A 9,975-nucleotide genomic window follows, 5' to 3' on the forward strand; every position below is an offset into this window, starting at 1 on the left:
GCAGATACATCAATGCAGTAACAAATACAGCTGATGATGAGCGCAGCAACTCGCTGTGTAATCTTGTCCTGTCCGATCAGAGGCGCTCTCTTTCGGAAGACAAACTGAAAGAGCTGATGTTCCTTTATTTCAATCTTGGAATTTAGAAAGAATATTTAAAAAATAAAATTCCATTGTTTTTTTACTTACTTATTTTTTTTTTATGCTAGTATTTTGATATCCAGTATGAGAGAATAGAACCCAATACAAGTGCTCAATACTGTGTTACTTTGTACATACTTGTAGAGATACCGCATCATTTTGCATAATTATGATTTTTTTTTTCTGTGCGTAATTGCCTGGGGCATAAGAAATGAGTTACTGTGATGCAGCTCCAGACTGCGACTAAAATGGTTGGAAATGTGACAACAAAAATGTTTGGACAACTGTGTTTTCGGGGTTAGGCCTCACCCTTTAAAAGCACATGCCAATATTGATGAATGCAAAAAAAAAATGCATTTCACATGTTTTAATAAACTGAGGTGCGAGAAGGATGGTAGCAATTTGATCGAATATAAATGCTTGTAAGTACAGACAGGTACTGACACCAGCAGAGTATGCGAACCCGTCTTGCAACAGTTGCAATGGTGACCAAACGTGTGCGAGTACTGTTGTGTAAAGAATTCTTAAAATGAACAGCTGCACTTAAGAAACGTAGAACAATAACAGCGAAAAACAAATGAAAATACATATGAGGTTTGTGTTTTTGCACACAAGCCATTAACAAAATGCCCTGGAAACTTAAAATAAAGAAAATAATTAATGAAGGGCTGTAATAGAGCAAAAATCTCAGAAATTAAACAAAAAAGCAAGTGAAAAGGCTACCACACCAAGCAGAAAAGCGTTATCTTTGTGAACTTCAATAACAACGTTCTCTTTCGCCAGTTTTGAGTCAACACGGACAGATTTTTTTCGCCTGTTGCATCCCAGATATAACTGATCTAGTTATATTGTTTACTGTCAGGAGTTTGAGGATTTTATTGCGCAACATTCCCCCGTTAGATGAGGAGCTGATAATCTCTTCAGACAAAAAAGCAGGCATGGCAATTAAGAGTACCGTTCTCATTTGAGCAGCCCGGGCAAGCGCAGTACACAGCATACCACGTTTAAACTGGAACCGCAAAATTACACCAGGCCATTATCAGAGTGTAAAACAGTACGCCGTGCGAGATTTGTACTAAAGCAGGGTCAGCTGTTGCAGAGAAAATAAAGTTTATTTCTCAAACTGAAATGTGAAAGCAGAACGCACAGATACTTGGAACTCTAATTAGGAACTGTACTGCTGAGAAAAAAAATTAAGGGAATTAATTAAATGTATTGCAGCTTACTTGAGCAAAAAAAAGAGGAAAAAAAAACACATCATTCAGTAAATTTAACTCTCAGATTGTGCTAATGAAAATATAGCGCTCTGCCTTTAATGCACTTTAACTTGCACTTATCTGCTCCCTGTGTTACTGTATTTAATTCTGCACTGAACCCAATCTGTAGTATCTTGTATTTCACCTGCACTCGTATTTAACCCTGATGTAACTATCAACACTGTTATCTGCTCTTGAACTGCCCCGATATCAAATCGTACTGTGTTTTGTATTTGCTCTTATTAGGACTGAAGTCATTGTATTTTGTATCTTGCTCTTAATTGTTCTGTATGTTTTGTATACAACTGTAAGTCGCCCTGGGTAAGGGCATCTGCTAAGAAATAAATAATAATATGACAATGTGCTTGCTGTGGTGTACTTAATATTGCAAATAGCAAAACTCAATGCAATTTAAACTTGTTACTGAAAACGAAACGGTAACATGTAATCATAAGAGCTGTCTGTGTTACATGCTGTCAGATCAGGAGTCACTAACATTGAGCATGGGAGCTGCAGCATGCTATCAGATCAGGAGTCACTAACACTGAGCATGGGAGCTGCAGCATGCTGTCAGATCAGGACTCCACTAACACTGAGCATGGGAGCTGCAGCATGCTGTCAGATCAGGACTCCACTAACACTGAGCATGGGAGCTGCAGCATGCTGTCAGATCAGGACTCCACTAACACTGAGCATGGGAGCTGCAGCATGCTGTCAGATCAGGAGTCACTAACACTGAGCATGGGAGCTGCAGCATGCTGTCAGATCAGGAGTCACTAACACTGAGCATGGGAGCTGCAGCATGCTGTCAGATCAGGACTCCACTAACACTGAGCATGGGAGCTGCAGCATGCTGTCAGATCAGGAGTCACTAACACAGCATGGGAGCTGCAGCATGCTGTCAGATCAGGACTCCACTAACACTGAGCATGGGAGCTGCAGCATGCTGTCAGATCAGGACTCCACTAACACTGAGCATGGGAGCTGCAGCATGCTGTCAGATCAGGACTCCACTAACACTGAGCATGGGAGCTGCAGCATGCTGTCAGATCAGGAGTCACTAACACAGCATGGGAGCTGCAGCATGCTGTCAGATCAGGACTCCACTAACACTGAGCATGGGAGCTGCAGCATGCTGTCAGATCAGGACTCCACTAACACTGAGCATGGGAGCTGCAGCATGCTGTCAGATCAGGACTCCACTAACACTGAGCATGGGAGCTGCAGCATGCAGTCAGATCAGGACTCCACTAACACTGAGCATGGGAGCTGCAGCATGCTGTCAGATCAGGAGTCACTAACACTGAGCATGGGAGCTGCAGCATGCTGTCAGATCAGGAGTCACTAACACTGAGCATGGGAGCTGCAGCATGCTGTCAGATCAGGACTCCACTAACACTGAGCATGGGAGCTGCAGCATGCTGTCAGATCAGGAGTCACTAACACAGCATGGGAGCTGCAGCATGCTGTCAGATCAGGAGTCACTAACACTGAGCATGGGAGCTGCAGCATGCTGTCAGATCAGGGCTCCACTAACACTGAGAATGGGAGCTGCAGCATGCTGTCAGATCAGGACTCCACTAACACTGAGCATGGGAGCTGCAGCATGCTGTCAGATCAGGAGTCCACTAACACTGAGCATGGGAGCTGCAGCATGCTGTTTCTCATATTACAACTGTACACAAGTAAAGGTGCGGTCACCAATTCCAGACACAAACACTTGCTAAATATTTAAAATATAAACATGCTGAGTTCATTGCAGTCATCGGCTGCATAGATTAACCACTCAGCAGAACGAAGCGACGAACAAGCGAGTACAGACACAACAAACCTGGATGCAATCGAGCAGGTCTAGCTTTTACAACAGCCCTTTAATAAAGGGGAACTGTAAAACATATTAACTAAAGCTTTCGATGCATTTTCAGCCTCTCCTTGAGCAGTATATGGTATAAAAACCATTAAAACAAATTAACATTGCATGTATTGGAGCTCTCTTCCGTCGTGCTTTGTGTGACGTCGCTCTGCAGTGGCTGTCCCGTTCCTAGATTATGCAGCCATTGTTTTGTTATGGCCACCCTTTGTTGGTTTAACGGCTCAGGCACACAAATACTTTGTTACTGTTTTTCCTTTTGCTATTTTTGCACCCGCACGTTTTGCATTCTGCCGGTGTTCGCTGGTGTGGGTGGCTGTCAACGATACGACAACAGCGACACCAGAAAGGTTCCAATATGGCGACGGCCTGCATTTCCAGAGGACAAAAAAATTGAAATACTGGCCAATCGCTTGGACTTTTTAACAATGCTGGCGCAGCGAGATGCATTTGTTATGTATACAAAGCATTTTGACAGCCTTGTTATTTTGAGTACAGTTCCCCTTTAAGATTGCTCAGTTACTGGTACACCTGGTGGCTGCTTGTGGAAGCACAGGTCCTTGATGAAAAGGTTGAAAAACCACTGATCTAGTGTGCCGTCAGCAAAACAAAACGTGATCACTAGACAGCTCTTACTTCTATAAAAAGACTTTGCCTGATCCAGCCTGTGTTGTCTCTGACAGGAATACAGAAGTGAAGAGCAGCTCCTGAACTGACAGTGAAAGCACCTTCAGACTTCTCAAAAACACAAATATGAAACCCTTCTAATCAGGGCTAACTTACTGCCCCACCCTTCTAAAATAAATGATAAGACGCACCCCCAATGGAACCTACCAGCAGCAGCTACACTTATAAATCACTCGTAGAGTGTCGCTCTACACTCAGAGTGTCAACCACAAAGCATTCGAGACGTTGAAACCACAACAAGATCTACACAAACAGATTAAGTAAGTTAACATCAGCTTTTCGTCTGTTTATTTAAATGTAATCACTTGCAATATGTTTCAGTGGCTCCCTCTAATCATGCTGAAAGAAGCGAGACCCAGGGCTAGCATGCGAGTGTGTGCAGGTTGGAGTGTGCGTGTCTCTGTGTGTGTGTGCAGGTTGGAGTGTGCGTGTCTCTGTGCGTGTGTGCAGGTTGGTGTGTGCGTGTCTCTGTGTGTGTGTGCAGGTTGGAGTGTGCGTGTCTCTGTGTGTGTGCAGGTTGGAGTGTGCGTGTCTCGGTGTGTGTGTCTCGGTGTGTGCATGTCTCGGTGTGTGTGTGTGTGTGCAGGTTGGAGTGTGCGTGTCTCTGTGTGTGTGTGCAGGTTGGAGTGTGCGTGTCTCGGTGTGTGTGTCTCGGTGTGTGCATGTCTCGGTGTGTGTGTGTGCAGGTTGGAGTGTGCGTGTCTCTGTGTGTGTGTGTGCAGGTTGGAGTGTGCGTGTCTCTGTGTGTGTGTGCAGGTTGGAGTGTGCGTGTCTCTGTGTGTGTGTGCAGGTTGGAGTGTGCGTGTCTCGGTGTGTGTGTCTCGGTGTGTGCATGTCTCGGTGTGTGTGTGTGTGTGCAGGTTGGAGTGTGCGTGTCTCTGTGTGTGTGTGCAGGTTGGAGTGTGCGTGTCTCGGTGTGTGTGTCTCGGTGTGTGCATGTCTCGGTGTGTGTGTGTGCAGGTTGGAGTGTGCGTGTCTGTGTGTGTGTGTGCAGGTTGGAGTGTGCGTGTCTCTGTGTGTGTGTGTGCAGGTTGGAGTGTGCGTGTCTCTGTGTGTGTGTGCAGGTTGGTGTGTGCGTGTCTGTGTGTGTGTGCAGGTTGGAGTGTGCGTGTCTCCGTGTGTGTGTGCAGGTTGGAGTGTGCGTGTCTCCGTGTGTGTGTGCAGGTTGGAGAGTGCGTGTCTCGGTGTGTGTGTGTGCAGGCTGGAGTGTGCGTGTCTCGGTGTGTGTGTGTGCAGGTTGGAGTGTGCGTGTCTCTGTGTGTGTGTGTGCAGGTTGGAGTGTGCGTGTCTCGGTGTGTGTGTGCAGGTTGGAGTGTGCGTGTCTCTGTGTGTGTGTGCAGGTTGGAGTGTGCATGTCTCTGTGTGTGTGTGCAGGTTGGAGTGTGCGTGTCTCGGTGTGTGTGTCTCGGTGTGTGCATGTCTCAGTGTGTGTGTGTGTGCAGGTTGGAGTGTGCGTGTCTCTGTGTGTGTGCAGGTTGGAGTGTGCGTGTCTCTGTGTGTGCAGGTTGGAGTGTGCGTGTCTCTGTGTGTGTGCAGGTTGGAGTGTGCGTGCAGGTTGGAGTGTGCGTGTCTGTGTGTGTGTGCAGGTTGGAGTGTGCGTGTCTCCGTGTGCGTGCAGGTTGGAGTGTGCGTGTCTCTGTGTGTGTGTGCAGGTTGGAGTGTGCGTGTCTCCGTGTGTGTGTGCAGGTTGGAGTGTGCGTGTCTCCGTATGTGTGTGCAGGTTGGAGAGTGTGTGTCTCGGTGTGTGTGTGTGCAGGCTGGAGTGTGCGTGTAGGTTGGAGAGTGCGTGTCTCGGTGTGTGTGTGTGCAGGTTGGAGTGTGCGTGTCTCTGTGTGTGTGTGTGCAGGTTGGAGTGTGCGTGTCTCGGTGTGTGTGTGCAGGTTGGAGAGTGTGTGTCTCGGTGTGTGTGTGCAGGTTGGAGTGTGTGTGCAGGTTGGAGTGTGTGTGCAGGTTGGAGTGTGCGTGTCTCAATGTGTGTGTGCAGGTTGGAGTGTGTGTGTAGGTTGGAGTGTGTGTGTCTAGGTGTGTGCGCGTCTCAGTGTGTGCGTGCGAGTGGGAGTGAGATTCATTTGGCTGAACCTAACTCTGTGCTGGATGGGGTTGACACATTACACCACAATACAGAACAAATGCAGAAGTGCCTGCCTATGGGCTGCTATTGAAAAGCAGAGTTCCTGTTCACACATGCAATCAGATTAGCTACATTCAAAGCAGCAGGGCCTGGAGCTTCTACAGCTAGCAGAGCCCAGCGCTCTCAATACCCCTGTCCACTTACAGGAGCCCTGCACATGGACATGGTGTCATTTTACTGACATTCAAGTCTGTGCGACATATGGCAGGGCTTGGAGTTAGAATCCCCTGTACACCAGACAGGGACTAGTTTAGGAGGTTCTAATCCCACTCTGTTTATTTGAGTGTGTGCTAGCGAGGAGAGGGACCCTCCCTGTAGTGCAGGTAGGGGTCAGCTGCCTGTAGTCCCTCTTCAGTTTATTAGTTGTGTTTTACTGTGTGTTTTTTGTCTGTGAATGTTTTGCATTATTGTAAATACATGTAAATAAACCCTGCGTGCGAGTTGAGTGTCGATCACGACCTGCAGTCTCTCTCAGATCAGGCAGAGGATATTCACACCCCTAACGGGAACAAGCACCTGATAATATCACTTTGGTTACGCTGGATAATATCACTCATTTAATATTCATGCAGCTCCCTTCCACCCCATTTAATATCACTGTGGGAAATGAAGAGATTACAAGGTTTGTATGTGTGCAGCTGTGGCCAAAAGTGGTGCATCACCCTATAGAACTATTTTAGCTTCATAAAATCGAAAGAAACCTGCCGAATACTGAATTACATACCGCTTTGTAGTTTTCCCATATACTTAAACTGACAACTTGAATAATATGGCATTTTGAAATACTGTACTGCTATTATGGCTTCCGGTAGAATATATTTAAATTGTCTCAATCCTAAAATTCTAGGTGCTGGAAAATCTTTGGTGACAGTTGTAAGTTTGTGTAAAGTACCGAGGAGCACATACAGAACGCTGCAGTGTGTGTACATTCCATTACAATGGGCTGTACAGTACAGCAAGCTACAAGAACTGTATGTAATGAACACCATTGTAGTCAATGCAGTCTCTAGTGCTATGTCGAGTTCCACAGCAAAACAGGAATAATGCTCCTTACACTGCTTTTCTTAAATCAGCGTTTGGTCAAAGCCTGTTTTTCTGAATGAAATCAAGGTTGGCGTTGTGGAAAGTTCTGTAGCCTACAACAGTAGCAAATACCATAGTGTAAAGAACTCAGCCTTTATCTGTTCCTGACAGAAACGTTTAAACTGATGAACTATTTCAGGAACGGAGCGAGGCGTTATCTAGAAGTTGTTAGTGTTGCTTTTTTTCTGGCGTTTCTGCAATGCAATGCTGTGTCTGCTTAATTGTGAACAGACAGGAACCTCAGATACTGGACCGGAATACACTGTAACTGAACACTGAGGATGGGGGGGGGGATGTCTTCACCTCATCTGCACCAGAATGTATGACTAGCCATTTTACAGTTTTTTTAATCTATACGCCACAAGCCATAAACAGAACTAACACATGTCACCCACGATTTAAGACAGACAGTAATTTCGACACACTCGTTTGCATTCCTCCAGCGCTGCAAACTTGAGGGGATACGTGTCTAGTGTCTCACACACGCAGGGCTGCGTGTGGGAATGAACCTGGAATCAAATTAAAATCAATGCGTTTCCACCAGCCGATGTACTGTCCTCCTCATTTTGCGATTTCTGTAAATGCAATACATTTAATAGTGTCGTGTTTGCCCTGTTTGAAGTCATGGTATCGTAGCGCATTATTACTGGCAATAGGGGCCCCAGAATCAAGCTTCGCACGCTGCCACTGCCTGGAGGGCCCTCCGAATCCCGGTCTGTGTTCCAACCCTGTTCTGAATCCTTTAACTGAACCCAGTACACCTCCATGCAGACCCTGAAGGAGTTAATGACCCCATTTTACTGTAACATGGAGGTCATGCTAATATTTATGTACCCTGCCCCATTCCAATCTGCATTTATTTATGTTTCAAGAATAGTTTTCTCAGTCTGTCTTGCTGCAGCGATACACAGTTTCAAAACACAAACCGGGCGGGTCTGCTGAAGCACCCATAAGCAGGGCAACACATCCCGGGCTCGCCCTGCCTTCATCACGCTTCAATCTCAGCACAGCCGGCGGCTACTCAAATTTTACATTGAAACCAAAAACATTTTATTAGATCGTGCACAGCCGAGTTTGATATCTGTCGTAACTTTGTTTTGTGTATATTATTATAACTGTATTGTGTCAATGGGACACCACGGAGACACCTTGCTCCTTGCGCGCTTTTAAAAAAAAACATTACAAAGAAATTAACCTGGCTGATCACAATATCAAATAAGTACAGAATGTCTGGTGTCGAACAGTACAGCGCTTTCATACAGATTATTACGTTTTATTAATGTGATTTCGGCTGCTGATTCCGCTGCTGGACAAATCAGATTAATAGAAAATAATATTTTGCAACTACTGCAGAAAATCATCTACAGCTATAAAAAACTAAAGATAACAACTTTTAAGGTTTTTTAAAGTTACTAAAATGTACCCGCAAAATGCTGTCAAAGCTGTGAAGATGTATTGCACTTCACATGATTATGAAACTCAGTTTTGTACAGTAGTTTAGAAATGCCAAAAAGAGAATTGAAGTCACTAAAAAAATCTTTGACAATTATCTACTAGCACATTTCATTATTAACCCTACACACACCACAGAAGACCTAACCAAAGTGACAACGTATAAGGAGTATTTTCCAGTGTGCCAGAGTCTAGATTTTACTTTACAAATCCTATTTTAAATATCAAAACCCTGAATATTGAACAGAAAATATGCGCTGAGTGTCAATAACAGGGTAAAGGTTAAACGCATTCCATGTTTTTAACCCGTTTAACTCTGTCCTGCCGTTTGCTGCTGCAAGTCTCGACCACAGCGACATGATCGATACATTATTACAGAAACAAGCTTAGTATCGATCCGCCACGGAAGAAAACCGGCACAAGAGGAAATCAGAAAACAACTCTGTATCTGACGACATTGTATCATACACGATATCCCGATAGCATTAAATCTGAAACACACAGAGCATGAATATATACAACTTGAAAAACACTTTAAACACAGTCCATAAATCACTGCGGTGCTTACCTCATGTTTCCCGGCGTGCAGGCTGTCTGTTTTCGGTGTAAGAACCGGGTTTGAAGTTATTATTATAACAATTATAATATCTCTCAGACCACGGCGATCCGAACTGTCCCTAACGCTGCTCGCTGCTACTTTACTGACTCGATGAAAGAGAAGGCGAGAGCGCACCGCGGCGATTTCCTGGTTTCAAAAGAAAGCAGTCAATGCGAGACCGGAGCAGGCGGGCGATGAGAAGCTCGTCTAACGCAATTCTTTAAATATCCTTCCTTCGCTCCGCGCTCCCTCGTTTCCTGCCCGTCTCTCCCGGTTTAATTAAGGCACCATCTATGCATGCTCCAGCCCCGCTTAGCTGTTGCACCTGAGGTCGTTATTTTACGGTTTGGTGTTTTTTTTTAACGGGACGTCTGTGTGAGTGATTGCGTTTCCCTTTTTTGTGTTCCTGCAGCTCTCCTCCTCTCCTCAATTCATTCCAAACACTCCTAGTTTTCCACAATGCACCGCCGCAATCCGCACTTCCTCTCCAGGCCCTATAGCCGTCGAACCATAAACGGGCAACGTCACAGCACACGGGTCTTAAAAGGGCAACATCCCTGCTTGGCTCATCATAGTAGAGTTTATTAGTGGGGCTTGCGAAGCAAGAGTCCCCACTTTAAATCTTCGACGTACCTCTTATTCTTTGGCACGCTACTCCTCTTACATCGTTTAAGCTAGAAACGCCGTTCAAACTTTAAAACGTGTAGACCGCTCTGGAATAGTGTGCTTGTATACAACTTTTTGATATCTTTTATAC

General features: G+C 45.3%; 1 pseudogene; it reads right to left on the reverse strand.

The window, feature by feature from the left end:
* The window catches only part of LOC117415448 (vasodilator-stimulated phosphoprotein-like), a 42,100-nt pseudogene extending 32,343 nt beyond the window's left edge, over window positions 1-9,757 (reverse strand).
* Between the last annotated feature and the right edge of the window lie 218 nt (window positions 9,758-9,975).

This window comes from Acipenser ruthenus, chromosome 7 (assembly GCF_902713425.1).
Source record: "Acipenser ruthenus chromosome 7, fAciRut3.2 maternal haplotype, whole genome shotgun sequence".
Classification (NCBI taxonomy): Eukaryota; Metazoa; Chordata; class Actinopteri; order Acipenseriformes; family Acipenseridae; genus Acipenser; species Acipenser ruthenus.